A 27,931-nucleotide genomic window follows, 5' to 3' on the forward strand; every position below is an offset into this window, starting at 1 on the left:
AATTTTACATTTATTGTTTCAGTTGTTGTCTATTACAAAAACCTTATAATATAGGCAGGCACAGATGCTATCTTAGCCTTCTCACATATGAATTCGCTAAGACTCAGATAGTCCAAAGGACGTAATTTTGAAGTGAGGTTTTCTGACTCCAGATTGAATTCTTGTCCAATTCCAAATGCACCTTTTAAAACATTTGACCTCCCCATAAAAATAAATCCTTGGAGTTCCCATCATGGTGCTGCAGAAACGAATCTGACTAGGAACCATGTGGTTGCGGGTTCAATCTTTGCCTTCGATCTGTGGATTAAAGATCCAGCATTGCCATGAGCTGTGGTGTAGGTCACAGACATGGCTCAGATCCTGTGTTGCTGTGTCTGTGGCATAGGCCAGCATCTGTAGCTGAGATTAGACCCCTAGCCTGGGAACCTCCATATGCTGCATGTGTGGCCTTAAAAAGCAAAAAAATAAAAAGGAAAAATAAATCCTGAAATGAATCTGTTTTCTAAATCAGTAAAGGCTCTTTGGGTGGCAAAAGGCAAAAGGTAGAAACCCAGGTCAGAATTTATTGTCACAAAGAAAAAATGTCTTCAGGCACCCTTAGTTCGAGCAGCACAAACTTGGTTACCAGAAATAATTATTTTGCTTTATTCATCTTTTGGGCCAATTACTCTCTGAGTTCCTCTCATTTTTATTTGTTTGTTTATGTTTGACCCACCTTCAGCATATGGAAGTTCCAGGACCAGGCATCGCAGCTGAACTGCAGCTATGACCTTCACTGCAGCTATAGCACTGCCAGATCCTTAACCCACTGCGCTGGGCCAGGGATCAAACCCAAGCTGCAGCAGAGACAACACTGGATTCTTAACCCACTGTGCCACAGCAGGAACTCCCAAGTTGTCTCTTAAATCAAGCAATCTCTCTCCCTGGAAGTTGTAAAACGAATATGAACAACTATAGAGTTATGGCTTGGCCATGTAAAGAGTTGCGGTTGAACAAATATCCAAGATCTAACAGTCAATGGCCCAACCTGGGTCATGTGTTTATCACAGACACAATCACTGAGATGATAAGAATAGCGTCCTGTGTTTGATATCAAGTGGATGAGGGACTAAGTCCTGGAGCCTCTTGTGGCATCAGACCCAAAAAAATGATCTAGAGTAAAAGTAGAGAAGTGCTTCCTCAACCAAAACAGAAGTGCCATTTCCAGGAGAAGAAGGAGTGAATACTGAGCTGATGAAAACAACAGTTCCTACTATAGTATCATTATCAGATGGAAGCCTTCTGACTTTCTTTGAGATACCTGTTTGTGGGTAGGTCCTTCCAGTAAATGTTAAGAAATTGTGGGCTTAGTACTTTTACTCTGAATTTTTAAAAAATTACTTTGTTCAGACAGGAAATCTGAGAAAATCTATCTTATCTATTTGCTGTGCTAATCAAAACAAAAAACAATTCACAAAAAAACTACTGGCTAAGAGATTGCAGCTGTGCACCAGAGGAACAGACTCCCTTCAGCCTGGTGCATCATCAGCAAAATTGTTGGCTGAGTTATGCAGCATCTATTATTTTTAGGCATGAAGAAGGTGAAGAGAACACAGCTGGATTTCCAGATCACAGCAAGAGCTATAATATAATCAACATTTATTAGTATCTTTATTACCCCTTATGAATGAATAATATACCTCTATAGGAAAAATCCTTTTATCACTTGAAAAGCAAAGCAGGTGGATTAAGGCATCATCAATAGAGGATGAATATGGAAATCACTCCATGTCTTTTAAGTTACTTTTCAAGATCACAATAGAATTTTAAAGGTAAGGTAGAAAATTTTCCTGGCCTTTTGTTAATCATTACCAGGATTGAGGTTGAAGGTGGTGCATCCATATGCATGTTCTACTTTAATTATATTTTTGTAATAAGTTCCTTCTAACTATGATAGAGTTTTTGTTTAAGCAGACCTTTATAGAAAAACAGTTTGGAACTAAGGAGAAGTATGTGTAAGGAAATAAAGGACTAAAGTAAAAATTTTGTGATTTATCACACATATCCGGGGTCATTGATTCATTCATTCAAGAAAGATTTGCTCAGCACCTATTTTCTGCCAGACGATGCAGCAGAAAGCTTAACAGACAATGTCCCTGCCCTTATTCAACTTATACTCTGGTACAGGTTTTGGTTTTTTACTAAAGAGCTCTTTTGACTTTGCAGGCCAGATAGTCCTCTGTTGCAGCTACTCTGTTGTGCCCTGGTAGTGCTAAAGCTGCCATCAATTATGCATAAGCAATGGCTTTGATTGTGTTCAAATAAACTTTATTTAAAATAACAAGAAGTTGGTTATATGTGTCCTATGGCCATAGTTTCACAGCCCTTTTTCTAGTTGGGACATGGATTGAGGCTCTACCATATAACTAGTTGTTTTTGACTTCCAAATTTGTTACTACATTTAACATTTATTTATTTTTTAATTTTTTAACTTTTTAAAAAAATTATAGTTGATTCACAGTGTTGTGCCTATCTCTGCTGTATAGCAAAGTGACTGTCATTTTTTTTCTTTTCTTTATATTGTCTCCCATTATGTTCTATACCAAGAGAATGGATATAGTTGTCTGTGCTATATAGTTATATTTTAAATGGTATTAATAGTAGCTGGTGTACAGAGGTATTGCAAGGGTGGATGGAATAATGCATGAAACAGGTCCTAAAACTCCTGGTGGGAATTTAACAAATACTGTTTAATGCTGAACCTAATTCCCTCCCAGTAAACTAGGGAATCCCATAGCATTCCGTACGTTTTTTTGCCAATTTGTTGTTTTTAGTTCCATAGTTCTTTGAGCTCTGTGAATAAAAGTACCCACTTATAATGTAACCCTGCAGATTTGACGAACAAGGATTATTTTGATCCCATCTGATTTATATGGATAAACATTATTTAAAAGGAGATACTTATTTGATTATGAATATGGCCTTGGTAAAAGGAAAATAACAAAATGCCAAATACTTACTTTTTATTTGATAAGTTATTAGTGGTTAAAACAATGAGTTAAGAATATTTCCTTGTTGGACAAAGAATATATGCATGCGTGATGAGTCTGGGGTCTGTGTGTAAAGCACTGTGGAACACAAAAAGACACACAATAGATGCATAAAATGTTTTCCTTACCAGATGAGAGGATTCTGGTCGGGTAAATAAGATGTTTGTTAGCTTACTCAGTATGCTTACTGAATGCCCACTATTAGATAGATTTTGTTCTAGGCTTTGAGGACAGAGCAGTGACTAAAAAAAGAAAAATGCCCTTGCCCTCCTGGAGCCCCAATTCTGGCAAAGGGATACAGACCATAAACAGAATACATAAAATAAGGTACTGAATATGCCTGTGGCGAAAAATAAAGGGGAGAGAATGGATTGGGAGAATTTGTTTCTAGGGGGTGGTAGTTGTGGTTGTTTTTGTTTCCAATTTTTAAGGCTGGTTCAGGAAGGACTTTCTGAGAAGGTGACATTTTGAGACAATGCTTGCTGGAGATGAGTGGGCCTTGGGGACCACTTGGGGAAGAGCAGATCAGGCAGCAAACAAGTGTGAAGACTCTGAAGTGGGACCATGGCTGGTTTCTGTTGTATCAGGAGGCTCAGCATGAGCCAAGGGGAGAGAACCAGAGGTAAGGTCAGTATTCAGTGAAACTTGGGTAGTGTGGGGTCTTGAGGCCAATGTAGGGGCTTTTCCTTCTACTTTTAAGGTAATGGGAAGTCACAGGAGTGTTCTGAGCAGAGGAGACACAGACTCTGACTGCAGTATTGCAACAATTAAAGGGGCTTCTCTGTGGCACAGATGGCAGCGCAATGGCACAGAATGCAGATCTCTGCTTGCAGTGTGAGTACGTGAAGCAATTGTGCAGGTTAACGTAGTCGTCTCTTGGGGCTTCCTTCTTTCGTGGGAAAAAGAGAAAGATCCGTGGATAATAAGCACCCACCCACAGTTCTTCCCTTATTAATGGGAGAATATGGCTTGCTGTGGTTTACACAAAGCAAAAACAATGGTCAGAAAAGTTAAACCCAATCACACACATATATTAAAAAATAATAATACCATCTTCTTGAAAGATTATCCTTGAATGGCCTGGGTTAAAAATGGACAGCCTGGAATTCCTGTTGTGGCTCAGCGGGTTAAGAACCCAGCTAGTATCCATGAGGATGCAGGTCGAATCCCTGGCCCACTCAGTGGGTTAAGGATCCGGCATTGCTACAGGCTGCAGGTATAGGTCACAGACGCAGCTTGGATCTGGAGTTGCTATAGTTATGGCATATTTCAGCAGCCTGCAGCTCCACTTTGACCCCTAGTGCATGAACTTCCATATGCTGCACCTGCAGCCCTAAAAAAAAAAAAAGAAGAAGAAGAAGAAGAAGAAAAGAAAAGTACTGCCTCCTGGACCTTGGGAACTATGGATCCCAAATTTCCTTTGGTTTCAAAGTTCTGAGCCTTTTTTTCCCCTCTTCCTTTACATCCCTAGCAGTCTCTCAGTGATACTTTCTATCAGTGAGTACTTCATTTGGAGCTGGGCAGTCAGAATTCTACAATTCATTGAATGAATGAATGAATGACTCAACCTATTTGAAAAGTTCTCCCAGGGGCTTCCTGAAAGTTTCTGTTTCTGTTTAATTATTGTTGTTTAGTCTCCTGAATACATGAAACTATCTAATTTTTGTCCATGTTGGCAATGCCACCTGAACTATAACTACCATTTATCTTTGAGAGGCCAGTACATAAGGTGTGCACGTGATTATGACCTATAGATATTCCAAGAATGGAGGGAGAGATAATTTTTTCTTTCGATAGTAGGGCTTGAGCTCGACAATTACAGATGCATAGATTTTAACTAACAGAAGTAGAAAATTTCAGATGGGGAGGAAAGAGAGACAAATTATAAGTGCAGGGATGAGCTTTGCATATTGAGGATAATGGGAGCAGTGAGGACACCCATCTAATTGTAACCAATGCTGGGGAACAGAGAGTAAGGATAAATGAACAAAATAAAACCAAAATAGGTACAGATTTCTGGGTGTTTTCTCCCCTCTTCTCCCTTTCTAATCTCCTCATTCCCCCACAATGTCCCTGCACTAAATGGAGTGAACCAAGACAAAGGTGGGATCGGTTGTTGCGTAGTTGTGTTTCATATCAGTGTTATAATTGTCGGTATCCTTTATCTGTTCTCACTACTTCTGCTTCTACAATCTATTTTTCCACTAAGCAGCCACAACTAGCTTTGTAGGTTGTACGTTAGAGCCTGTGTCTCCTCTGCTGAAAACCCTCTAATCACTATTCATTTCATTGAAAGTAGAAGCCAACATTCTTACCATGGCCCTTGTAGTGAAATCTTGGGCTTTATCCCCTAAGCTCTGGGGAGCCAAGAAGAAAGTTTAAACTGAGTGATATCTAATAAATCCATGCAGATAGAACAACATGCATAATCTTTCCTTGCCACCCCCCCCCCATCTTTTCTTCTGAACAGTCTCAAATTCAAATGTCTTCTCTGTATTAAACAGGTAAATTTCTCAACATCCAAGAGTTTGGCCAAGTGCCTTTTCACAGCTTAGGTGGTGGGTGCAGAGGGGGGCTGTCTACCCAGGCACTGCCTGTGAAAATGGAATCAAGGCAGCCACAGTCTGAGTAGCATATGCTGTTAGCTGGCTGCCTAGTTACCCTGACTGGGTCCATTAATATAAACCATAAACAAAGCCTGGATGAATGGGGCTGGCCATTTTGTTGCAACATATGGTGGTGGCGTCTCAGATATTTTTATCTTACTCCCACCCAGATGTTTAGCTCTCCTGCCTCAGCTCAGGTAAGGTGGTAGAGAATGCCCTTGTGATTTGGGAGGAAAGGATTTTTTTTCCAGCACCTTACAAAAGCCAGTTAGTGATCAATTAATAAGCTTCGAAGGTATTTTTAAAACATTGCTATTTACCATTCTCTCTTTCACATTTCTTTCTCAAAAATCTGCAAGACTCAAGCAAAATAAAACCTAGGAATCCAAAGCGTAAGTTTTTCATGAAAAGGTACATTTAAACCAAATAGAATACTTGAGCCCAAATTGTTCAGATGGTTTCTTATTTTTTTGCTTTACTTATACAGTAAGTAAATTGGCCTTCCAGCTCAATTATGTTCAGCAGTAATTCTAAAGAACAACTTAGGCATGGAGCCTACAGGTGCAGCAGGAAAGATAAGTGCAGACCTGATGTTCTCTCCCCAGCTGACTGAGTCCTTAGGGTTGTGTTGAAAATTATGGGTGACCATTGCTTCCGAGATCCCCTTGGAGTTTTTGTTTCTGATTCTTATTGTTCAAGAAAGACTGCATTTGGACCCCTCTACCTCCTGAATGGTACAGTCCTGTGCCTCCTGCACAGGTGCAGTCCTGCGCCTTTCCACTTCCAGAGTCCTCCAAGGAGATCAAGAGATGCCATGGCTTCAGCTATTTTTGCCTCATTGGCAAGTTTAGCAGCTATCAGACTCTAGCAGACAGCAGGAGGATAGAGCATGTCCTCCCAGAAATGCCCGTGAAAGCTCTAGGATGGCTGAGAAATAAGCAATCTCCTAATAAGAAAGAAAACAGCACTGAGTATAATAAGAAGATACTGTGTCTGCCTGGCATATTTCATCCTGAGATTCCTACCCACTTTGCCAACACTCTATCAACTAATCCTAAGTGGCAAGCATTATTATTAACATTTTATAGGTGGGGGACTAGGAGAGGATTGGACATACTGAGCACGGAGACCCCTAAACAAATAATCATAATAGAGTTGACAGATTCGGTGCATTTCCAACTAAACTGACAGAGGTACAAATAAGAAAAGAAGGAAGAAAAATATTCTGACCACTATTTTCATTCAGCATGAATAATATTGATCTAATCATTTTTTTTAACTTTGAAGTTATTTAATTGAGCATTCATTCAAATGTTTCAAAGACATTTATTCTCAAATATCCTGGGTCAACTGTAGTTTTGGTAAAGCCAGTCATTCCTTCCTCCTTGAAATAGCTTTACTTTCCTAGTGTTCTTCCTATCTCACTACTTTTCTTTTTTCATCTGCCTCCTCATCTCCCCAACCTTTACTGAAGTCTGTAGACTATCTTCTTTATATATATTTTGCATTGGCGACGTTATAATCTCATGAATTTGCGAAATGATACAGGTGATATATGTATGTGTATATGTATGTATGTGTGTGTGCGTGTGTGTTAAGAGGTCTAGTTCAGATCTCTCCTGTGGGGTGTCTGCTTCTGATAGGAAAGTCTCACCCAGGAAGCCTGTCATTATGGATCCATCACAAGTGTTAGTGGCTATCTGATTTTTTTTCTATCTTTCAACTTGTTCTAACTCTCTCTCCCCAGCCCTCACAATTTGTGAATTGTCAGGAAGTTAAGATTTATGAAGCCTTATACTCTCTTAACCTGAATTGTTGCTATAGGCTCTGAAATAGTCTCCCTCGCAATTTCATTCTTTTTCCAATCTATCTCCTCACCTCCATGCCGTATCTGACAGCACCGATTTATGGCTGAAAACAATCCTGTATGCTCCGCTTCTGAAAGATGACATCCCAGCAAGGGTGTCCATTGCAGTGTTGTTTATAATACATAAAATTATGCATCATATATCTCATATGTGTTACATAATATGAAACATTTGAAGCAATGTAATATCAAAAAAGTACATCCACATTTATTCAAGCTTTAAAAGCAATTATGGCATAATAGCTAGCTTTATAACTTATCTATGTAGTAAGTAAAAAGGAAGACACGTAAAAACATGTACAGTATAATCCCATTTTGGTGTCATGTATGTATATGTGTGTGTCTTTGGACATAATGTAGTAAACTGATTTAAATAATTACATCTGTGTTACGGGTTTTATTTTATTGTGCAATTCTAAATTTTCTATAAGGAATGCTTAATAGTTATTACATAAAAAATCTGCTTGTATCCATTTAAGATGCAAAGTAAATGAGTTTATTGATTCTACATTCAATGCTAATATAGGCCCATTTATTGGTTTAAGAGAAGTATATCTTTGGGGGAAATAATAACACTTTGAAATACACTCTTGTTTATGGTGGCTTATTTCCTCGGGTCATCAGTTGAATAATTTTTTGACAAAGTGAGGGGTTTAGGGAGAAATTGGGGTTTGGTTCTGAGAAGACACAGAGATATCCACATATTACTTGGTGTGAAGAATGTCAATTCATACATTGACACAATGTGTGAATGTCCTGACACAATAATGAGAAAAATTTCAGCCCTTGGACAGGTCCCATCACTTTTTTTTTTTTTTTTTTTTTTTTTTTTTTGCAGTTCCTACCTATTCCAAAATAATAGAGATTTCAGAAGGAAAACTCCAGTCTTGCCAGGGTTTTGTTTTGTTTTGTTTTTTATATATAGCACTATGCTAAGAACTGAAAGAAAAGATGAAACCATATAATTTGGTGGCTTTCCTTTATTTTATTATTCTTTTTTTTTTGTCTTTTTATCATTTCTTGGGCCGCTCCCATGGCATATGGAGGTTCCCAGGCTAGGGGTCCAATCGGAGCTGAAGCCACCGGCCCACACCAGGGCCACAGCAATGCAGGAGCTGAGCCACGTCTGCAACCTACACCACAGCTCACAGCAACGCCGGATCCTTAACCCACTGAGCAAGGCCAGGGATCGAACCCGCAACCTCATGGTTCCTAGTCAGATTCGTTAACCACTGTGCCACAATGGGAACTCCATGCTTTCCTTTATTTTGTCAAGAAAGAATCTTTATTGAATCACGTGCTTGGGTATGAGTTGTTAACAGCATGTATTGTGAGTGGCCAGTACATGCGGGGTGATTAGCCGTGTGGACTAGTCAAGGGAGATTTCAAAGAGATGCTGGAAATTCACCTATATCTTAAAAGACAGATGCATCAGTATGAAGTGAATATTATTGGGCAGGATAAACAACAAGGGACATGTCAGGGAGACTGAAATTGAATGGCATCTGTGGGTGGATGAGTTAATAGAGGAAAAGCCTGAGTATCACTGTGTGGACAGAATAAAATTTCTAAGTGTCAATTCATATGCAGACTCCAAGAGGTCTGACCACCTGTCTGATGCTTTATAGTGAGTTGCAGGTGACACCAGTGCTTCCACAGGTCTCCGTCTTGTTGGAAGTGGGATAATGATTAGGAAGTTGAGATGAATTTTTCCTTTAAAGCTCTTGGCCATGCTGTCTTGAATATGGCCTGGAGGGGTCCTGTGTGACTGTTCTTCAGTATTTTGTGTTATCATAACACCATGAAGATTAGCTAACAATGTCCTAAGTTGCAAACCCTTCTCTAAAACTATCCAATGTGTAACCCTGCAAAATGGACATCACATGCCTAGAATTCAGTTTCACCTAGTTAAGAATTCCTGACTGGTGTTTATTTAATGGTGCACTACATTCTGATGAGAAAGAGAGTGGTTTATGGAAGCAGAAGATAAGAATGGGCAATAATTGGGGTTCTGATTTTAAAAATATCTCTGAAGGAAGTATAGGAAGTAATTCCCATGCTGACCAGACAGTAATATTCATAGACTCTTCTGCCATTTCTAGAGAAGTAACTAGAAGGCTCTCTAGTCCTTAGGAGGATAATACCACCCATGTAAGGGGAGTTCAAATGGGTTCATCTGACTATGTAAATCTCGGCTTTTTTATTACCTACTGATGCTACAACACTGTGTAGCATCTAGTGTTGCTTGAAAGCTTGTAAATTATTGTAAATGACTCTTTCACTGAGCTCCAAATTTTTCTGCTTTTCCATCAGAAAACTTTTTTTCTAGGGCATTGATAATCCTTCCCCAACCTTCTCTCCTAGAGCCTCCCTATCCATAGGCTTTCTCTCCTTCTGAGATTTCTTATCAGTGCCCCCCTACGGCACAGTGATTTTTGTGCAAACCCCTCTGATGTGAAAACTGAGAAAAATCTTTCTGGAATCTTTTTGAAGCTTTGATTGATGTAAAGCATAATAAAAGCACAGCTGGAATTGGAGATACCAAGCTTTGCTTTTTGGCTCGGCATCGAAGAGAAGGGGGAATAGCAAGCTTTGTTTGGTCTTGAATGTAAAAGCAGAGCCACGATGAAGCAGGGTGCCATTTGTAAAAATACTTTGGAGCAATAACTGTGCTTTGAAACTAATGAGAATAATGTTTAGATTAATAGCTTGGGTCATATTTCATGTTTTATATTAAACACTGGAGAAAAAGAGCAAAAGCAGAAAGTTGGCATACCCTTCAAAAATCCACACACATCACTAATCAAAGGACACATTTTAATGTTCTTGCAAAAATGCAGTAAGTACTAGCTAAAACCTCCTACAATGTATCCTATTTCTTCTACAAACTTTTTTGTTATCATCTTTTAAAAGTTGAGCCAAACTACTTTTTTTCCAAATATCTGTTGAGATGAGGTTCTTAAACCTTTTTTAAATGGTAAGAGTCATAGAGCACTTTGAGATTGAACATATTTTGTATGTTATATATATATATATATATAATCTTCTAATCTTTAGAACTTCATGTCTGTTGAAGCTGATGCATAAAGGTTCACAGAACGGTAATGAATCATTAGCTCAGTGAATGCTAGACTAAGAGTTCCTATTCTACATCAAGTTGATATCAAACTAGTTCAGATATGAATAAATGTGCCTACCTCTAAGGATAGATGTAAATTTTCAGTAAGTAAAAGTGCTTTAAGAGATCACCACAGCTAAACACATATTAGTATTTACTGTTTTGTTATTGTTATTTTTGTCTCTAATTTCTTAATACCAATTTCAAGACTTTTTTTTTTCAGCCCTGCCTGGACTCTCCCAGGTCAGGGATCAAACCCAAGCCACAGCAGTGACAACACTGAACCTTTAACCACGAACCACCAGGGAACTCCAAGAATTCTTTTTTGAAGAATATTTATTTTTTCTGTTTGATGTTTATCCACTCACTGAATAAATATGGTTTGGGACCTTGGCTCTCAAGAATGGCAGCCAGAACCTTCCCAGTTGAGGTGCTCCCTTCCCTTCCTTGGAGATTTAAAGAAACTAAAGGTAAAGGGCTTCCTCATAGGACATTTACTCTCTGCTTGAAGCCCTTCATAACATAGAGGAATAAAAGCCCTTAACACTGATTTACGCTTAACTATCTTTTCTCCCATTCTCCAATGTTTTTATTCCTTTGTTACTCTTTGACCACAGCTGACTGCCTCAAGACCACTGAAAAATACTTTCTGTATATAACAACTGACAATACATGACTAGGCTAAGACCTAGGAGTGCAAGGCCTGCCATGTATTCAGCTGAATGGTCTTTCTCAAGTAACCCATTAGTTAAAGGAAGGGGGTTTTCTGCTCATGTGGCCAGAGCTACAGAAGTAGAAGATATATTTCCCAATTTTCCAAATAAAAGTATGAATGTGTTTCCCAGAAAACATTTATATACATGCAGCTATTTTCTACAAATAATTTTACTTCAAACTGGATGGGAAATCTCATCATGGCTTGTTGTTTCATGAAATCATATATCAGAGATGAGAGAGAACTTAGAGATCAGCTATTCTATGGAAGTATTCCAAAATTAGGTTGTGATGATGGTTATACAACTATAAATATAATAACATTCATTGAATTATAAAAAAAAACTAATTTACTTTACAGAGGAGGAAACTGAAACTCATCTCAGCTTATGAGATGTTTTATTTGCCAAGGCCGTATAACAAGTCCATAGCAGAATTGTGATAATTCTTTGAAGCATTCCGACCCTGCTTCTCGATACTATCACCCTTCCATTAATCAGAAGAGGTCTGTGTTCTATCTCAGAATCAAGATTCTCTAGGAGTTCCCATCATGGCTCAGCAGTAAGGAATCTGACTATTATCCACGAGGACATGGGTTTGATCCCTGGCCTCACTCAGTGGGTTAGGGATCTGGTGTTGCTGTGAGCTGTAGTATGTAGATCATGGATGCAGCTCAGATCTGGCATTGCTATGGATGTGGCTGTGGCATACACTGGCAGCTGCAGTTCCTATTTGACCCTTACCCTGGGAACCTCCATGTGCTGTAGGTGTGGCCCTAAAAACACAGGGGGAAAAAAAAGGAATCAAGGTTGTCTGATCCAAGCCTAAAAATGAATATTCTTTGGCTTGGGATATAGCAATAGTTCAGAAACAACCAGTTTTCAAGACTTGACATACTCTAATCCTGGGAACAGAGAGTATTTATGTTCATAGAATTCTTGCTTGTATTAATTTCAATTTTATTTTTTTTTTTTAGAATGGGACAATTCTTGGGGATGAAACTCTTACTGACTTAGAAGTCTCCTTATAATTTACATCAGCAAAGTTTGAATAATCATAATAGATTTACATTTTAAAGAAAAATCAGGTAATCTTTGAGAGAAGAGAAGAGATTTTACTATATAACTTTAAAACAAGTCATTTTGTCTGAGACTTTGTGATTTAACTGAACTTTGAAAGATTGGAGAAGTTTTTCTTTTCCTTATTTTTCTTCACCCAAGTTTTTGAGTCTTTTCCCAGCTCCTAGCCTTCTCTCTATATTATTATGAATATTAAGCCTTACCCATGTGTTCTCCAACTATCTCTTATACATAAGGGCCCTGTGTTCTATACTGCTGTGTTTTTACTTAAATGTTGCAGAAGGTGATTATCAATGTACATTCTTAGTAGGTTTTGAAATCTCTAGTAAAGAGCAATTGATCCAATAGACAAAAAGAACTCAAGTACCAAAAACAAGGAAAATACCTGAAGAAGGATAATCCAATACTAGAATTGGAGGAGACTTGAGTTAGTATAGGTCAGAAACAGAAGGAAAGTATTTCAAAAACTAAAAAGTCAGAGCAGGAAATTTTAAACATTCCTTGTGTGTATAATGCATATTCATTTATTCATTCATTCGACAAATATTTATTGGACAAATGCTGTGTACCAGCCACTGTTCCTAATTCTGTTCTTAGTAATTCAAGATATTTCAGTGAGCAAAACCAATAAGATCCCTTCTTCTAAGAAGCTTCCATTGTAAAGTGGGAAGATAGACAAACAATTACAAACTTAAATGACTAAAGTATACAGCATCTCATAAGTTGAATCATGCTAAGGATGAAGTGCCTACAGATCCGTTGCTGCAGAACTAAATGAGCTGGGCAGGGTTGGCCTTCTTGAGAAGATGACATTTGAGCCAAGACTTGATTGGAGTGAGGGAGCTAAGCATATGGACGTCTAGGGAAATGGTATTCCAAGTGGAGCAACCACTCATTGCACATTTCTGAAGGTGTAAAAACAGATGGCAGCATGGAGGGAAAACATGGCTGAGTCAAAGGAAGGAAGGAAGGTTTGTAGGAAATGAGGTCACCAAAGTGACTGTGGTGTAAATTGCAGAAAGTATGTCTGACTTATTATCACCAGCACGAAGCACGGTGCCTGGCATAGACTTAATGCTCAGCACGTGCTAAAAGAATGACTAAATAAACTGGTGGAAGTATGAGTAGGATCTACCAGGATCCTTTACCATTTAAATGGGAAGAATATATGTTAATCCCAGACACCTAATTTATCCCTCCCCTTAATGTGTCCCCTTTGGTAACCATAAGATTGATTTTGAAATATTTGTGTGTGTTTCTATTTTGTGACCAAGTTCATTTGTATCATTTTTATTAGATTCCATATATTTGCAGTCTCATGGTTTGTCTTTGTCTGACTTACATCACTTAATATGATGATCTCTAGGTCCATCTCTGTTGCTGCAAATGGCATTATTTCATTCTTTTTTGTGGCTGAGCAATAATCCACTGCATATTTACTACTATACAGACACACACACACACACACACACAGAGAACAAGGACCTACTGTATAGCACTGGGAAATCTACTCAATACTCTGTAATAACCTATGTGGGAAAAGTATCTGAAAAGGAATGTATGTATGTGTATATATATATATATATGACTGATTCACCTTGCTGGACACCTGAAACTAATACAACATTGTAAGTCAACTATACTCCAATAAAATCTAAAAAATAAAAATACAAAAAATAAATAAATGGGAAGAGTAGATGGGATACAGTGACTCTTGCTGCCCAAGAAGGCTAAATATCTGTACATATTCGAGCATGCTTGTGGACTGGATTTTTTTGAAATATTTCTGATGTGAAAGAGAGACCAGATAACTATTTAGGTCTGGTGTTATCCATCATGAGACCAAATAATGAAGGTCACTGTGTCTGAGGTGGTTATCTCCTCCTCATTTTCTTTTCCTCTCCACTCTTCTTATTCACCCTCCCTTTCTTGCCCTCTTCTTTTGAACTTCCATTTCTCTTCCGTTCTAATTTCTCACCCAGAGATAATCTGGCTTTGTGGAACCGGCAGTGTGTAGCACTAGTTTCATTCAGGTTTAAAGACTTTTGGATTAACAATAGCAAGGTAGAAAAGCCTGCATCATATACCCATAAACCACTATAAAGCTAAAAGCAGGTATACAAGCAAAATGTCCTTGTCCTCAAAAAATATCTCATCCCTTTCTACTTGTTTCAGTGTGTCCTTGGAGGAATGTGAAAAGCCTCTTACTGGCTAAACACACATAGAGGCTCATTCTTTTACGGGTTAATTTATCTACCATTAACTTCACGAAGCAACCTCTAGTCTAGATGTTATAGCACTGTGAAAAAGAGGGAGGACTGTATGGATTTTACTAGATCTCTCAGGATCTTAAGTACTAGTGTGATTTAATACCTCTACCCAATAAGGGATTTCTCTGCATAGGTCAGACTTCATTTCTCCTCTGAATATAAGGTTTAGAATGACCTTGGAAGGCTTTGGAGGTTTTGTACACCTTGGCAAGTATTTAAGTTGATAACATTTGGACTGTCAATGCTATAATCCCTCCCTCCCCACTTCCGCTTGCAAGAAGAAGCAAAGACCAAAATCTACCTGGAACATCTGTTTTCTAAGATGACATTTTTGGCATTTGTTAGTATTAGATTAATGTTTGCTCATTGGGGAAAAATGCACACTATATAAAAGAATTAAAAAAATATATAAAACCCCCAAATTTCCCCATTCCTCAGAGCTTATCAGGGGTAACAGTTCAAAGTAAATTCTCTAAAAATTTTTCTATGCTTAATCGAATGTAATATACTTATAATTTAAAATAATGCATTCAAACTATGCAGGCTAGGCTGCCTTTAATTGATTGACAGCATTTCATGTTGTTGCCTATGGATCTTCCTCATTCTTTCTAAAGATTAAAAGGTATTGCTTGGGTAGATTGCTCTAAGGTCTTTTGCTGGTCCTTTTTTATGTTCTTTCCACTTTATCATTATTGCAAATGTTGCAAGAAATTCCTGTGCATACATATTTGTGCATTGAAGTCTATTTGATGATAACTAAAATCTATTGAAATGGCTTTTAAAAGCACTCCATATTATTTCTTTAAAAAAGAACATTACAGAAGGAATCTTCAAGAAAAGAGCTACAAAACACCCCTTATTTCATACAACCCTAAAATATAGGTACTGCCTAGAAGGTGGTTCATGCTTAATTATTTTTTTCTCAGAGAAAAGATGAATTACAGTAAGCTAAAAGCATTTAAGATGCTTTAATACTCAGGAAAAAGATGAAAATATGACTCCTCTTCATTTTGAAGCTCCATTTAGAGCCTTCTTTTCATCAGAAGATTCTTGTTAATTCATGCTTCACTCAAGTACCAGTCTTGAAAGAAACAGTGACATATGTTTTCCAGGTTTCTCAAGAGCAGATGTGCCACATTGTGTGAAGGCCACTTAAATTTCATAGATCCATGCAAAGATTAATTAAGAGTGATTCCCACTCCTCTGTATAGCAGCTAGTAATTCTTTCCTGGCTTGTAAGGCCCTACATAATCTGATGTCTTTTTCTCCAGTCAATTTTCTCTAGCAGTTTGCTGAAAAACTGGCTCACCTTCCACTAAAAGGTAACATGTATTATATTTATATAGAAAGTGTACATAATATGAATTTACACATACCTAGATTTATTGTAAATTTGTCTGATATAAAACATAAAATTTATTATTATTAATGAAATATGCAATCCACTTTATCCAAATAGCTAGTTGATTCTCATGCAATGTTCTTATTCATTTTAGTAGAACTGTTATACTCATAGCCAATTGGTTTGAAATGGGCATGAGTATAGTTCCAATATGAATGTTAGTTAATATTTCCATAATGTTAACAAATGACAAAAATGAAACAGTGGAACAAAGTTACCAAGGTGATGCCCTTGTACACAATGCTAGGAAGAGAACACCATTTTATTTATTCATTTTATTTTTATTTTTTTATGCTGTCTTTTTAGGGCTGTACCTGCTACATATGAATGTTCCCAGGCTATGGGTTGAATTGGAACTACAGCTGCCGACTTTCACCACAGCCACAGCAACACGGGATCCCAGTCGTGTCTGCGGCCTGCCCCACTTCATGAATCCTTAATCCACTGATCAGGGCTATGGATTGAACCTGCATCCTCATGAATGCTAGTCAGATTTGTTTCCGCTGAGCCACAATGAAATCTCTGAGAATACCATTTTATAGTATTCCTGCCATACATTACAATAGACATAGATAATAGAACAAAGCATGAAGTGACAAAAATGTCCATCAACAGAGGAATGGAAGAAGATGTGGTGTGTATATATACAATGGAATATTACTCAGCCATAAACAAATGAAATAATGATATTTACCACAATATGGTTGGACCTAGAGACTATTATACTAAGTGAAGTAAGTCAGCCAGAGAAAGACAAATATCATCTAATACCACATATATGGAATCTAATAAAAATGATACAAAGAAGCTTATTTATAAAACAGAAACAAACTCAAAGATTTCTAAGTCAAACTTAGGGTTACCAAAGGGAAACCATGACGGAGAGGGATAAATTAGGGTGATGGCGTTACACATATGCACACTATTGTATACATATAAAACAAGGACCAACTTATAAATTAACAAATTCACTAAATATTCTGCAATAACCCATATGGAAAAAAAAAAGAATCATATATATATGATTCACTTTGCTGTATACCTGAAAACTAACACAACATTATAAGTCAACTATACTCCAATATTTTTTTAAAGGTAATAGTATAAGTATCAAAATCATTAGGAACTGAGTTTTGAATATCTATTGCCTTTGTTTCTAATATAATTCACTTAAGTTTAAATTTATGTAATTTAATTTTTAATAACAGCAATGGTCAGTAAATGACTCATAAAATTCTTAAAATTTGGTCATTGAATCTTGTATCTGTGCAAAAGGTTCTAACTCACTGCTAGTTTATCTCTCATCATTTCTAAGAGGTAAAGTCTACTGCATTCAGAACTGTCCCTGAAGGCCCCTCAAAACTGATGTACAAAAAGGAATTTAGGTTCCAGGCATGCAAAGAGTGGATGGAGTTTGAATATGAGGAAAAATGAATCTAATCAACTGAACATTTTTTATAGCACAAGAAGATGACCTAGTTTACATCAATCTCCAGATTCTAATGAGATTCTTTATTCAAACAATTGTTTTATGAAGTAGCTTGATTGAAAGCACTGGTAAAGGAGGACACTATCCCACGGAAAGATGTGCTCTACCCTCTGACAAGAAACCAACTGAGCAATTTGCCAATGTGTTCACCCAAAATACCATTTTTTGAGATTAAAGTTAGTTCAAAAATTTACATTTTTGTTGCAGGCTCAGAGAGTTGTAAAATAATGACCTCTTCCTTCCAAGAAATGAACATTCAAATAATGAAACTGTTATAGGGTCATCTCCCATTCTTTCATCTTGTGGTAAGTTCAGTTACATCTTACCAATGTACCTTTCCTCGTTATACTCTGCTTTTTGTCTCTCATCATTTGGGGGTCGAGGAGCACCCTTTCTCCTCTGTGTCCTTGGAACATTTCATGTCCTCTTGTGGTGATGATTATTATATGCACTTTTAACTTCTTTTTATTATGTCCCATTTCACTCCCAGTAAATGCTCTACTTTTAAAACTAGAATCCCATTAATCAAGTACACACGTACACACACGCACACACACACGTGTGCCCGCAAACATACACACATACACTTCGGGGTTAAAGAGCAAAAATAATTTTAGGTTCCAGTTATGCAAACATTAGATGAGGATTATTTTTGGTAAAAATGAATTTATGGGTTGAACTTTCTTATAGGAAAAGAAGTAGATCTGATTTGCATAAATCTTGAGATTCCAGCAAGGTTCTCTTATTCAAATGATTACACATATATATTTACATGTTTAGTTTGCAAATTCAACTGAAGTCAGATTAGCAGAAATAACTGGGTCGAATCTGTTTTAGAGACTAGGGGGAGTCTCCAGGACAGAACAAGGACAATCACTGAGACAGTGGGCTTATGTTGTTGTAACATGGTGTCACCTCGACATGGAGGATGACTTTGCAGGTTCTCCACAGCATTTTGCTTTTTATATTTTCATTTAATGGTATGACATCCTATGACAATTATCATTATTTTTGGTCCAATTTTCCCTCTGAAGCAGCTTTGACACAGATCAATGCATCTCAGTGTCGTTTTTTATGGAGCTGCAACATCAGAAAATGACAGCTGGAAAACTTAATTGGTCCAGTGACAGAAAATATAATGACTGCTCTCAGCGACTTATTTTATCTGACCTTGTGCTTAATTCAAAGGTAAATTTTCATCTCACTCTTGGAAAAGAGAAAGTGTTGGGGGTGATGAATAGGGCAGATGGGCCAGAGAAAGACCCTTCTTTTGGAGAGAAATTGCTACTGGTTTGGGAGCTGTTATTAAATTAGGATTTAAGTATCGGTCTCCAATAATGGATACCAGGGTCTCCATGCCTATTTGAACTGCCAACATTTCTCCTGTGCCTGTTGTTACAGATGGCAGCAAGCATAGCATACAGCATGGAAGGCTGCCCACAAGTGACTGGCTGGAGGCCCTATCACAGAGGCCACCAGACAGCTGTCAGACACACTGGCATTTGATCATTACTGGCTTGGTCTGGAGCCCAGTGACTTTGACCCAGAGGCAAAAGGTTTCCTATAATACCACCCAAATTGCTCAGTCCTCTTGGTCCTAAAGAGAAAGTTGTTTCTAGAATAAGGACATCAGATTTCTCCTACTGAGTCCAGTTATTAAACCAAGATTTCAAGTGTCCTACTGCCAGTTACAACTAGTATATAAAGAACACAGGAGTTGGGGCAGACCAGGGTTTATGATTGGTATATCCACATTGACGTTTATGGAATGATAGGCCAACGGGACCTGCTGTATAGCACAGGACACTCTACCCAATGTTCTGTAATAATTTATGTGCAAAAAGAATCTGAAAGAGAATGATGCATAACTGAATCATTTTTGTTGTACAGCAGGAATTATCACAACCTTGTAAATCAACTATACTTCAATAAAACTTTAAAAAATAAAAATAGAAAAGAAAGTATTAAATCTTCAACATCTTTAGATTACCTTGGGCAAAGATGTAGCACAGAGAAAGAGGTGGCATGATGCAGTGAAAACACTCCTGGACTTAGGCTGAGAAGATGTCTCTGAGCTTTGTTTCAAAGGTTTGCCTGATTCACCGGGTAATCATAAGAGCTGAAGAATAGAACATATATGTATACATGTGCTCCATAATTATAAGTCTCTTTTAGATTGTGACTGACGATGACGATGAAGAGGACAGTGATGATGATAATGATAATAGCAATGGTAGTGTTAGTGGTGGTGAGTTAAATATTTCTTCTACAGGCGTATTATTAATGTTTTCTTACCATATGAAATGATATCAGGAAACTGTTGGTAATGTCTTCGTAGAGGTTAGTTGAAGGCATAGACTTTAAAATAGATAAAGTAAATTACTTTAAACCAATAAAAACCTGGCTTGGAGTTCCAGCTCCAACACTCATGAGCTGGCAAGCCCTAGTCTCATCCATAAAGAATCGATTGCATGGGTTGTTGAAAGAATTAAGTGAAATAAGACAGGAGAGGCAGTTAGCACAGCACCCAACACATAATTAGGACTCAGTACCTTTCCACATGTTTGTGTTCCCTTCAATTCAGTAGGTGCTGAACTAATGCATTCCTCAGTAACTCATTCACCAGATTGAGACTAAGAGTGGTTCCCTCAGCATGTTTCTTCTCCAGGTGTATCTTTGTGTAAGTCTAGTTTCCCAAGAAGCAGACACGGAGATCAAATTTTTCTAAAAGTGAAGGTTTTTTGAAAGAAAATGAAGATGGGCTTGAAGGGAAGGCCAGGGGAATCGTCAAGCCAGGATGTACTTCCACTCCCAAGTGATGGGGAGAGAAACTGGAAATTGGGTGGAAACGTTCTGTGCAGAGAATGAGAAATATGTGGTAAGGCTGTTAGGGTGTCCTCAGGGCAGAATCAGCTGTCAGAGGAGTCCCCTGTCTTACAGAGATAAGCCTGCTCTGCTCAATCATTGGCTGGAAGCAGCTTGAGTGAAAACATAGCCTGGGCAGAAATGTGCAACTGATTTCAGAGCCCAGTAGCTGAGTCCCTTCAGTGAAGCTCTCTGAACTTGGAGGTCTGGGAGGCACATTCTACAATCTTCTTGCCTTGAAAAATGGTGATTGCTTTTAAACTATAATTAACTTATTCAATGCTTCAATTTCAAAACTACGACTGTTCATAATATTTGCTAGATTGCTCCAGGTGTTGGCTAGCGTTGACTATTTGTTTGTATCCTTCTGATGTTTTCTACTCTTCATAAGCAGCTAAGTAATACTTGCTTTCTTCACTTGCTTACCCGCCCTGAATGTTAGAAACAGTGGAAGTTCCCCAAATACCTAAAACTGGTGCTTCATGCAGCATCTTTTGTGTGCTCACTTCCTGTAAGAAATGCCTCTTGCTCCGCTAGGCAAGTCATACGTCGATGTAGGAACACTAGGGCCATCTCCTCTCCATGGGGTCTACCTCCTGGACCCTGTGTGAGTCAGAGCCCATTACGCTTCCTGCCCTGCTCCTCTTGTTCACATGCTTGCCTCCATGTCAATGGGACTGGTTTTATGAGTGGGAGGCCCAGATCTTCTTCTGTATAGGAGGAGGTTTTACAGCTGCCTGCTTTTGCTCTTTCACCAAGGGAAAGTCAAAGTGGGGAAAGTAGTCAAGTGAGTCACACGCTGAAATTTATTCTGAAGGGTTCTGGCATCCTGACTCCACATTACGGCAGCATTGGCTCTACTTGATACCTGAGTCATGATTCAAAGTGGAATTAGACTTGGCCTTTACCATCTTAGAATATCAGAAAAACTCTAACCCATGCTTTCCTGCCTCAAGGTCTTCCTGCTTCCAGAAATGGAGATCAGTGTCCATTTCATCATTTCATCATTACTTCTTGTCGGCATGGGTACACCTCTTAGAAAGGATTGCTAAGAGTGAATGAATGAATGTAGTGTCTTTGAGGAATTTGGTGCACCGAATATCTATGTATCATATTTTGTGTTTGCTCTCTGTTGTAAAAGGGAAACTTTATGTATTGCATTCAATTATTGTCAGATAATTGAGAATCAAATCATAAGACTGGAGAACTAGAAATAATCTCACCCACGACCTGTTCTATTCTACTGAAAACAAACAAACAAAAACAAAAACAAAAACAAGAACTGAAGAGAAGGGACTTATCCAAGGTTATACCCTTAATAAAGGCAAAGTCTATACCCTACCTTCCTGTCTTTCCTCTTTCAACTAAATCAGCTGCTTTCTCTTTCATTTTTTATAGTTCATTTGAAAAGAAACATTACCAGTTCTCAAAGTTTACAAAACTCCACCCAAAACTTTAAAATCCACTTGAACATGAAGACACCATGAATTTGCCAAATAAGAGTCACTCAAGATCAAGTCATTCATCCATTCATTCATTTAACAAATATTGAGAGCTTATTATGTGCCATGTGGTGAGAGTATAGAAACACAAAGAGAGATCGGGTCCCTTCCCTCTTGAGGCTTACATTCTAGTTCATATAGAAGAATATTCCATCTATGACTGCTACTCTCTGGCTATTTGACGTGGAACCAATTTATTCATCTGTCTGAACTTCATTCCTTATCTGAATGAAGAAGCCTGTCAATCCCACTTTGTCTGTTGGAGGACCAAAAAGATAACATTGGTAAGTCAGTTGGCAGAGTGACAAGCATGTAATAATAACATAGGGCAGCTTTTGTCTTAATCAAGCCTGGCTATTCCAGCTGCCCTGGTTTTAGCCTTACTGTTTTTTCCTCTTTTAAGAGCTGCAGCACTGTGGAAGCTTTGCCCAGTTACCTGCTTAAGTTCCAACCACACCGACCTTATTTCTGTTCCACAAACAGCCCTACCTCCTTCTTTCTCTATTCTTTGGATCTGACTCTCCGCCTGGCATAGCTAACTCTCCCAACCCCCACCCACAGCTCCTATTGCTCTTTGTATCTACCTCACTCCTGCTCATCTTTAGTCTCAGTTTAATTATCACTTGACAAGAAATCCTTCCTTAACTTCCCAGGTTAAGTCAGAACCTTGCCACACAATCTTACAGCAGGTGCATTTACTTGACTTGCAGACTCCAGCCCAAAATGAAAATGTGGAACTCCCTGTTCAAAAGGCAGAACAAAAGCACTGTGAAAAGCATAGATTATAATGGTTTTCCCTTCTCCTTCCTCTCTCTGGATTTGTCATGGTGTTTTTTTTTTTTTGTTATTTACTGTTGATCTCAGTAAAGGAAAATTAAAATTAGTAACTATTAGCATTCATTTAATAAATTATTATAGTATGGCATAAAGTAACTATTAGCATTCATTTAATAAATTATTATAGTATGGCATAAGTTTTATGGCATAAAGGAAAATTAAAATTAGTAACTATTAGCATTCATTTAATAAATTATTATAGTATGGCATAAAGTTTTAAATTATTACATTTTGACATTTATTATTACAGTGGGCAAAGCCGGTTTTAATTGCAAATATGAGTTTAACATGTATGCAAAAATAGAAATTACACAATTCCTGTTTTCTAGCTCATACATGCGTATGCATTTCCTTCTTACCAGAATAGAGGAAATATTGCACAAAACTAATATAGATATTTTTATTTCATTTCTTGATATGCATACATTCTATCAACCTTTTCCACTTTCCTTGCTAATGGATAAAGAAGGATGGAAAGGAAAGGAACTACGGGTTGGCCTGTCTCCCTTTTGCTTCAATGCCATCGTATCCAGCATAAGCGGTTGCTGATACAGGGAAGTAATATGAGTAAGAAAGGCTATGATGGACTTCCTTGATCACTCTTATTTCTTTCAATGTCATTAGCCCCTTTCCACGTTCAAAGTAAATTCTGGTTAGAACAGGAAGTGTTGCCTCTAAGGGCTGGCTGTGAGTATGGCTGCTTACTCAATCTTAGATGTAAGATATTTATACTCTTTTAAGTGTCCGTGAATTGCCACTTAGTGTAGGCTCATCAGAATCCTGTGCTAATATGAATGCAGGCAGGAAGGAATGGCGTGTACTCATCTTGCACTATCTTCTGTGTTCATGTGCATGTTCCCTCATGCCATGGCACTTCATGGTAACACACAGTTTCAAGCATAAAATTAGCAAGACTTTCCAGATAGTAAAAGAGAGCATGAAACCAAGTCTGCAGCTTTTCTGCTTTTCTGAGCATGTGCTCTCATGAGGAAGCTCCTGTATCTGTGAAGCCGGCCTTGCTTATTGAATCCTATGTTGTTTTTTTTAAAATTAAATTCCTTATAACATTTGTAATAATATGTTCATGAAATTATTTAACATAGTCCTTCATAATTAAGCCAGAAACTCCATCAGGGCAGTGATCTTACATGTCTTATTCACCCCTCCTAGGTAAATAATTTTGAGTCTATGAATAAATAAATAGATGAATATGGATGGAAAGACCAGGAGTCTGAAATTTTCATGAACAAAATCAAGGAATGACTTGAAATTAATGACAGGAATTAATATTAGTGTATATAATAATTACATTTCATAGGTACAGTCCATAGCTCTTTCTTCCCTTCCTCCTTGGGGTTATCTTTTACTTTCTACTTCTACATGCTCTGTTTTATCAAACCTCATTCATACCAAGAATCAGTGATACTGCTATCCATTCTAAGAAAAGAGTCCTTCTTATTCCTCTGTGTGTGTGTGTGTGTGTGTGTATGTGTGTGTGTGTGTGTGTGTATGTGTGTGTGTGTGTGTGTGTTTTAAGGAATACATCACTCGTGCATAAAGAAAGAAGCTTCCATTTCATTAATATTTGGTGTTTCACATTGTTCAAGTTCCCAAAGGGAATGTTCCTTCTGGTTTTACAAGTCTTATTTTATTAGCCACACAAAGTGAAATAACTGTTCATTTAACTATGTCAAAAACAATAGAGGCTCACTGCTGTTTGCTTTCTTTTGTAGAAATTTTAATGCATTCTTAACTCCACCCCACTGGTTAGTAAACCAGCCATTACAGTTACTGCTGCCATATAATGCATTTCAGTCATTTTTAATAAACCCAGACTTAAGATGGTTTATCATTATCTCTATAAGCTACTAGAAATGGATTTCATTTCTGAACTGCTGCCTCCTTCAGCACTCTAGCTAATGAAAGTGGATTTGAAAACCCTATTCAATTAAACAAATCTGCTGAGATTTGTGTTTTTTTTGTTTTTGTTTTTTAGCCAAATATAACGTTCAGCAAAATCCATAATCTCACATTCTGACCTTCTTTGCAGAAGTTACTCATTTAAATGAGAATCCTCTGGTCCCTAGTGCCCAGGCTTCCTTTCTTTTATAGCGTGATTTCAAAAGGATCTCCCTAGTCCTGCAAGTCTAGAAATTCCATAAACTTTAAATGAAAAGGATATGTTTAAATACAAATACACTGTTAGTATTATTTAGCCATAAAAGTATAGAACACACTTCATATGTATTTTTCTATATAATTATCTTTATAATGTCGAATGAACACATTTAGCTGTAAAACTCAGAGAGTAGACACATTAACACAGAGTGGTGAGATGGGTGTATAATTCTTAGATTTCAAATAATAACATAACTCATAATTCGAAGGGGTAGACAATGACCTTGGAGTTGAGAAGCCTGGATATTGGGGATGGCCACTGCCACAGGTATGATCTGATGATATGGACTCAAAAGTATTTGTGGCATATTATTTCAGGGATATGAATTAGGTGAACATAATTTCTGCCTTTAGGGAATTTATAGTCAGGGCAGTGATTACTTTTCCATTCTGAATTCTTCTGGCTTTAAAACAACATGCATTTAATTACACAAATATCTTCTGCATATTTATTAGAGATTGTCCAAGTGTTAGAAGAAGTACAAAAATAAATTTTACTTAGCTCCTAATTTTAAGGAATTTATATTCTGCACATAAATAACTATAAGATAAAATATATGAAGCCTCACAGAAAGATTTAGCTAAGATGCCATGGGGGGGAAAAAATGAATGTAAAGGATTCATTCCTTCCTTCCTTCCTTCATTCATCCTAAAATCAAAGCTTCCTTGAGTAAATAACTTTTTTTTTTTAAATGGCTACACCCATGGCATATGAAAGTTCCCTGGCCAGGGATTGAATTCAAGCTACAGTTGTGGCAACACCAAATCCTTTAACCCACTGTGCCAGGGAGGCAATCGAACACACGCCAAGCTGCTGCAGTTGGATTCTTAACCCGCTGTACCACAGTGGGTACCCTGAGTAAATAACTTTTGAATTGAGTCTCAGGAGTTGTAAAAGATTTGGAAGTGCTGACAATGAGAGGAAAATGGGAATTCGAAGCAGAGAGGAGGGGAAGACTCAGGCAAGCATACGATAAAGTTCTGCACGGCTGAGGATGGTGTTCCTGCACAGGTTTTCTGCATCTCTCCTCCTTTCCTTGAATGGCCTGGTCTGGTGAAATTCTCATGTATGAAGAGATCCAGTCCAAGTATTGCCTCATCAATGCAGCCTTCTCTGCCTCTACCCAATATACCTCTTCAAAACAACCAGTTACTCCCTGCCTCCTGCCGCAGCACAGGACTCAACTTGTGGTTAACTATTTATGACTCTATTAGTCTTACCAGATTTCAGGTTCCTTCAGGACTGCATCTGTCTTTTTAATCCTCTCCCTTGCATAGATGGGTTCTGGCTAAACAGATATTGAATTAAGTTGAAATCATGAGAAAATGTGATTGCAACCCGGACTGGAACCAGATATCTTGATTGCTATGTTTAGAAACAAAAGCATTAAAACCTTTTTGCTTGAATATAATAACAATGGCTAATAATTTTTTGCTCTGGGCACTGTTTTAAGTGCTATGTTGATTTGATTTTACAGTCTTCATTATAACATGATGACATGGGCAATATTATTATTCTCATGTTAGAGAAACTGAGGCCTAGTATTTCAGGGACTGGTCCAGCATTATGTGAGTCAGTGGTAGAGCCAGAATTTGAACCCTGGTAACTTGACTTCCAGATAAATTCTCTTAACTACTATGCAGAAAGGAACTTTTGAGAAAAAGGAACTTTGCAGAACTATCCAAGGTGAATCAGAAGGAAGAGACCCAGTCAAGGATCTCAACTTGGAGGCAACTGCAATAGGAAAGACAAAATTATTATAGCGATGGATGTGAAAAGGAAAAAGGGGGGACGTATTTGTTGTTCACTCAGAATTGAAAGAGTTGATAAAATATTCCACATGGGGAGGTGAGAAGTGAAAGTGTATGAGATTTTGAGCCCACATAAGTCAAAGGAGGACAGTCTTATTCACACACACACACACACACACACACACAGGAGAGAGAGAGAGAAGAAAGTAAGAAAATGGAAAACAAGGAAGATGCTATTTCTGTGATTAATCATACAATTTACTTATAAATGACTCAAATATGAGTGTGACATCCTTTTGTAATTTCTACTCCTTATTGGAAAAGCATTGTTTATAAAACAATACAATTTATTTTGTGGCCATTGTTGTCATTTGTAGTCTGGTTTTGCAGGTACATTTTTTCAAAATAAAAGCATGACTTATTTTGGAAAATAAACAGTATATTTAGAAATTGTTTTTGTTAGAGGCTTAGAAGGAAAGTTAGAATTTTCACCAAAAAAAATATACTTTAAGAGGAAATAGACCATCAGAGCAAAAATAGGGGTTTTCACCATTGGTTCCTCAATGAATAAGCAATAAAATGGTATTTTATTTGAGAAAATCAGTAGTTTTTTAACCTTAAAAAACTACTCAACCTCAATAAATCTGTTTCCTCATCTGTAAAATGAGAACAATATTGGAAGTAATCTCATAGAATTATTGTGAGTATTCAATGAAATATTATATGTGAAATCTTTGGCCTGCATATATGATGTAGTAAGCCCCTAAAAAATTAGGTACCAGTGTTATATTGTCACTGTTAGTTTTTATTTTCACTGCATTTCCTCACAGTTTGTGCCTTACTGGAGAAAGATGAGAGTACCTAATATTTGTTGAGAGGTAATATACAAGTGTTGTTTTAGAACCACAGTTATAATATTCAAACTATTTTTTCTTAGAACCTGCAGCAGATAACATTTGCTTTATCTTCTGGTCTGAGAGGGAGAGAACTAGGAACTGAGTTGTATACTTTTTATATTCAGAATTTATTCACATGTATCCATTCAGCACTCTGGGTCTCATATAAAAACTATAAGGAAAGAGAGAATGAGGTAACGTTGGTTAAGAAAAATGAAATATATTCTAACGCAATGGATTTTCACCATGCTCAGATGCTGGAACACATGGAAATATAGTATTATTTTCTGAAATGAACAAATGGAGTTTTTTTAACCATGCACATTT

General features: G+C 37.5%; 1 protein-coding gene across 24 annotated transcripts in view; it reads left to right on the plus strand.

Annotated features, from left to right (window-relative positions):
• Positions 1 to 27,931, plus strand: part of LRRC4C (leucine rich repeat containing 4C) — a 1,222,625-nt gene that overhangs the window by 902,780 nt on the left and 291,914 nt on the right. The gene's annotated exons all lie outside the window — the stretch shown is intronic.

This window comes from Sus scrofa, chromosome 2 (genome assembly GCF_054392235.1).
Source record: "Sus scrofa isolate SSC_HxYL_T2T_F1_AM1 chromosome 2, Sscrofa_HxYL_maternal_Yorkshire_Landrace_v2.0, whole genome shotgun sequence".
Classification (NCBI taxonomy): Eukaryota; Metazoa; Chordata; class Mammalia; order Artiodactyla; family Suidae; genus Sus; species Sus scrofa.